Genomic DNA, 6,061 nt, shown 5'->3' on the forward strand with positions numbered 1-6,061 from the left:
CGCAGTGGTGTAATAAGTGACATGTCACTGCAATGTACAGGCATAGGTTATTATCATCTGTATTAATAAAAGCTCATTGTTAAAAGGTTTGACATGTATGGGTCTTCCATTATAGCTTCTGCTATCTCAGACCTCTGACTGGTAAATGTGCTGCTTACACAGTGGTACATCCTTCAGGAGCCATTATTGTAGAATGATCAGATTTATAAATCCGGACCCTAGGACAGTGGACTAGCTTAGGGCGTTCTGGTTCCCTATAACCTGCCCAGACTGCTGAGATCCCCTTTTCTAGAGACTGGTGGGGGTCTCAGCACTCGGCGCCCTAGTATTCTAATATTTTCTGCCTATCCACAGCCCCTTCAGTCCATCTCTTCATTCACAATGGCTGACTCAATGGACGAGAAGTGGAACCGGGGTCATAGGACCCTCATGGATCAGATATTTATGATATATCCTGTGGAAGAGAATACCCCTTTAAGGTGCCCATACACTTAGATAACTGTGGGTCTGAACGAGCATTAGGCTGGCCTCTATACCTCCCTTGCATAGAGGTATAAGCTGCTCCAAGACGTCTCCTGAGGGAACAACGGACCCTTCTTTCTCCCATCTTGCGTCGGGGATGCTTTACAGTGTACGGGCGCCATACTGATGTAGTCAGAAATCATTGTCATCAGAAACCAGTCATCCTCAGTATGGAGAGAGCCTGGAGTTGCCCAGTTTGACATGAGTGTGTTTGGTCCGGGAAACACGTTCTGTGTGACTGCTGCACTTCCCAGACCAAACACTGCTCCTCTGACCCGAACTCCGCACTTGTAATGCTGTGAACTCCTGCCTGGTTGTGGGTCTTCCATATTGTACTGAACGGCATTATGTCAGTACAGTACTGCGGTCAGGCCGGAACTCACAGCATCATAAATCACTGTGAGTTGGCTTCACCGGTGTAGTGTTTGGTCCGGGAAATGGGGGTGTCATATGGAGCGTTGTTCCTGGCCAGTACACACTCGTGTAAAACTGGCCTTTGAATTAAAATGGAAAAAACACATCGGCCCTGTCTCTGTAAGTCACCAGTAATGACTAGGGTTCATAGTGCTGGGCATTCCTTTTAGGTCCATATGAATTCTCATCTATTGGAGTGCCAAAGTGCTGACATTAAATGGGTTCTCCAAGATCACAAACCCTATTTTGATATTGCCTGGCAGGGTGCAGCAATAAAAAAAAAAACTCAACCTCTCACCAGTGTTCTGGTTCCCCGCTGAACCAGAAGTGTGATGTGCCATCAATGCCCTCAGCGGTGGAAGTGGTCACATGTTATGCCAGCACACATCACCTCTGAGGGTATGGATTGGCTGGCAGCAGTGACATGTGTAGAAAGCACGCCACACATCAGGTATAGAGGGGGATCAGAAGTAGAGGAGAAAAGGAAAATGGAACTCAATGCTGGAACCAGAGCGCCAAAAGTGAGTCTTTTTTTCCCCACTTTCTGCATCCTGCCTGGCAATATCTAAAGGGGTTCCCGGTCTCAGAGAACCCAGTTAATAGTGATGACAGGTAGGAACACTCTGACCTGAGGGCACCATCAATAAGTGTAACATCCTGAAGTATGTCACTAAACTTCTTTGACCCTGCTTCATAATGTTAAGTGTATGTATATTGTCATCTGGTATAAGTTTGCATCACTCTCTCCATAATGTGCATTTTCTAGGCCTGTTTTATATATATATGCTGTAGTTCTTAATGTACACCAGCAGGTGGCAGCAGTATACAGCAGGTGTTAGCTTCTAGGCTGGAATAGACCATTCCAGGCTAGCTCCCCCCTTTATGAGGAGGAGTGGAATGTTCCTACATCCTACTTCAGGGGGAGGAAGGAAAGTTCTAGGCAGTGTAACCAGCCCCCCTGCTGGGGTAGGCTGTGTTAGTAGGAGCTCCCAGAAACAGGGACCCCAACCTTGAATCCAAGCCTCGGCTGAGGCCCAAGTTCAACCTTCCCAGCCTGAGTCCCTTACTTCAGCTGGTAGACCAAGAAAGCAGCCTTTCACAGAACTATCAGATCTCCAGGAAGCCACCACCATACCCTGCGAGCAGTCCTGTAAGTAAAGATCCGAAGACAAAGAGAAGATAAGTACCTCTTCAGCTAGTCAGGCCCAAACTAAGCAGACTAAAGACAGAGCAGAAGATAGATACCTGCCAGTTTCTCTAGGCATATGATCAGATGCAGAATACTTATAAATTCCTGCCACATATTGCCACTACATGCTGGGACCCTAGACTATTGCTGTACACTGTATGGATCAAAGCTGCATAACACCAAGTAAAGACAAGTTGGACCCTATTATCTGTGTGGATTTCCATCATTCCTCAATTACTCCTATTAACAACACTCAATTTTGTTGCATGTGAGCCGGGATACAGGAGTCCAGCCGTACTACAGGTAGGAGACACCGTTGACACTACCATATCTGCTATACAGAGACATTATCCCCCTCTGGCATTCCTCACCTGGTACGTGAGTTATTACATCTTAAAGGGCCCTGCTACAGTACCTGCGCAAGCTGCAACTGGCGTCACGAACTTGTACACATGTAAACTGACCCACTGTATAGTATTCCCATTGACCCAGTGTCCTGCTCATTGCATCAATTGGCGTCACGAACAGGATCGGATTGAATTGTGTGTCCATCCCTGCTAACAGAACCGGATCCAATTGTGCGTTAAAAACAGACTTAAAACCGCATGTTTCACAGTATAATAAGGGCTGAAGATTGTGCAAAAGTCGCTAAAAAAGTGACTTTCTTATTTGTATTGTTGTGCCAGAAAGCGCTAAACGTGCGCTACAGCATTCACAGAGTTATTTCGATATTGTGGAATTCGCCATATTCGTTTAAAATGGTGCCTCATCTTCATGCCCAGAGACAAAGGAACAAAGGTACGCCCTCTCAGGAGCGCGAAAATGCTGTTTACGCCCCCCAGAAGCGGGAAAATATAGCGACACCCCCTCAAGAAAAGCACGAAGATGTCGAATACGCCCCCCTGGGAGCGGGAAAAAGAGAGACTGCCCCCAATGCACTTCCGAATGCAAGCAGAGGTGTTAAAGACCCCTCCCTCTTGGCTGCGTCCTCAGAACCTGCTATCTGCCAGAGGGAAGAAGACACCAAGATGGCGTTTCCCCAGCCTCGGTGGAACCAGATGGCGATTTGTGGAGAAGCCGTCTATGAGGAGCGTCCACCGGAGATCCATATCTCCCAGATCCTGAAGAAAAGTGGACCCTCGGTATTCGCTATCGTACCAGAGGCTGTGGATTCCTCCCTGATCAAGACGGATGTCCCGCTGACCTTACCCAGCATTCCGGAGGAGGTCACCGCTGAAGTCCCGCTTCCTACTCACAAAGACTTGGACTTAATCAAGTTCCCGGAGGCCGTGGATCCCTCCGCCTTGTCAAGCGCTCCCACAGAAGATCAAGCGCCACCCCAGATGGGCACAGACGCACAACCTGCTTCCGCGGACGATGCCGCTGACGTCGCTGCATCAGCTGTGGAGAAGCCAGTGACCCAGATGGCACCAGAGTTTCACGAGTACCACCAGGAGGCACCGGAACCGGCCGCCCGGCCGCAACTTCAGGTAGGAGCTGCCGCGCTCCCTGAGGCCCCGGCCCGGTCCGTGTCTGCCCCTGCACCACGTCCTGAGACCCCAACACCGACCATCAGCCTTAGGCCTACCACGCCACTACCGCCTACTGGTGCGGCGGAGGCGGCTGGAGATTCCACTCCGCCGCCCAGCTTTGAAAAGTTGCGGAGCCTGAATCCTGACGTCCCGCATGAAATCACTGCATTTGCCCAGACCGCATGGGAATATAAATCCGCGGTTGAAGAGTGGGTCAAGCAGGTGATTGACAACCCCCAGCACGGAGACCCCAAGCTTACCAGGAGAACCGGAACGGTCTTGTGGTTCTCGGTTGAACGTGGTGTCGGATTTGTGCAGGATAGCCACTCCGGCACTGAACTATTCGTAGGCCGGCGTTCAGTTAAAAGGCACTACTTGCCCCAGGCCCGGCACAATTTATACTCGGGTGACCAAATCGAGTACACCCCGATGCGGTCCATGCAAGGACTTTTTGCCGCCGGAGTCACACTCCTGGGCAAGCCACTTTCCCCTGCCATTACCCCAGAGACCTGGCAGGAGGATCCAGGCTCTGCGGGCAGGTCCCGTTGTCTACAGGAGACCCCGGATGGTCGCATGCACTTCAGGGAGAAGCCCCAACCTGCACCTGCGCCCCTCATCCCAGACCTGTCACCACCACCAACCTTGAGAGTGGGATAGATCAACAACAGCGTCCTGACCTTCAATCCCAAGGTCCAGCCATGCTTCATGCCCCCCTACATGCTGCCCTGGAAGCAGCCCCAGCAAGCTGCTCCAGCTCTCCCTGCACCCATGCAGCCAGAAGTTCTGCCAGTTCCTGCACCAGCTGTGGATTCCGGTTTGCAGAAAGCCACTGCAGCATTTTCCAGGCTGTCGGCACAGCCAATCCCTGCAGCCACCGGTAGAGGGCAGTGGCGCACCACTACCAACACTAACCTCGGCTACCAGCAGAGGCTGGAGCAACCTCTGATGAGGTTTAGCAGCTCTAGCAGTGATGAAGAGCTGGACACCTACCTGTAAGGTGTCCCCACTATAAGAAAAATATAACAAGTGACATTGTTTGGGAGCCACTCCGTGGACTGCTACCTGACGGGTGAGGACCTGTTTGGCCTTTGTGTGTTTTAACCGTTTTGTTGCAGGTTGAAATTGTTTGTCCTCATCCAGATGGTCATGTCAGTTAGGACTGCCCTCATCAGCACTTAACCCCCTCAATTCCAAGTTAACAGTTTTATCCCCTTTCTCAGGTTACTTGATAGCCTGTTGCTGCTATTAAACATTTTAACCCTCTGGATTACAATTAACTTTTGCCCTGTGGATTGCAAAGAACTTTTATCAGTTTCCAGAGGATTCTGCAACTTTAAGCACTTCCAGGAATAAGGACTCAAGTTATTGTTGAGCCTATCCTTGCACTTATAAAATTTGCACTATTTTATATAATATGTTTTACAGTAACATAAAAGCTTGCACCCAAAGAAAAGACTCAAACGTGATACCTGAGCTCTTTGTGCCAAAGAAAAGACTCAAACTTGATACCTGAGCTCTTTGTGATTGTCCTATTATGATAATTTTGCACTATTGTAACAGTTTACAGTTATGTAACGTTTAAGTAACCTGCCCATTGTGTGTATTACCCTTCTAGATGCCACAATGTGAATTTATGCACTATTCCGAATGATTGCACTTAACCATTGCACTTAAACAAAATGTCGCAATTTACTTAAAGTGTGCCTTTTCACAGCTCTTGTTCTCTTCCTCGCTTCATAAGGACTGTCATCAAAGGGACGTTGAATACTAATGGCCTACACCCGGTGATATATACTCATAGGTACCCAGGGTAGGACCAAGTGGTAAGTCCTGGCAGGTCTAGTTACTTCACAGGTACCCCTGCTGCTTCGGGAATCGTTAGAAGCCCTAGGCTGCTCCTTCCCGCTTGTTTTATGTTCCGGATTGTTCCCATCCGGAGGTGTCTCATTTTCAGGATATCCATGCGAACGTACTGCCCTCCTCCTGTGACTTGCCAGAAGACACGGAGACAATAAATACCTCCCCTTCTGAGCGTTTGCCTAAGGTAAGGCGCCTCAAGCCTTAGAGCCATATATTCTAGATTCCTCATAGACATCATAGTGATCGTGCTATATGCCAAATGTCTTCAGGCTATGATGCAGGGAAGGGAATACAGGATAAAGCCACCCTTCTATTTGCGGGCATTCCATTACATAATGGTGGGATTATGGAGTAAAGACACCCCCATGCTTTCTTTGATGTCAAAAGCGCTCAAGACATACAGAGTCAGTTAGTGAAGGTATTGCTTTGTGCAGTTATAGGTTCACTGGTTATACCAAGAGAAGGAAACTGTGTGTTGAACACCTTACTCTAGCGGGCAGGAACCTCGAGGAAACCGTTTAATGTTTTGTCTATGTAATGTCTT

Source organism: Bufo bufo, chromosome 6 (assembly GCF_905171765.1).
Source record: "Bufo bufo chromosome 6, aBufBuf1.1, whole genome shotgun sequence".
NCBI classification, from domain to species: Eukaryota; Metazoa; Chordata; class Amphibia; order Anura; family Bufonidae; genus Bufo; species Bufo bufo.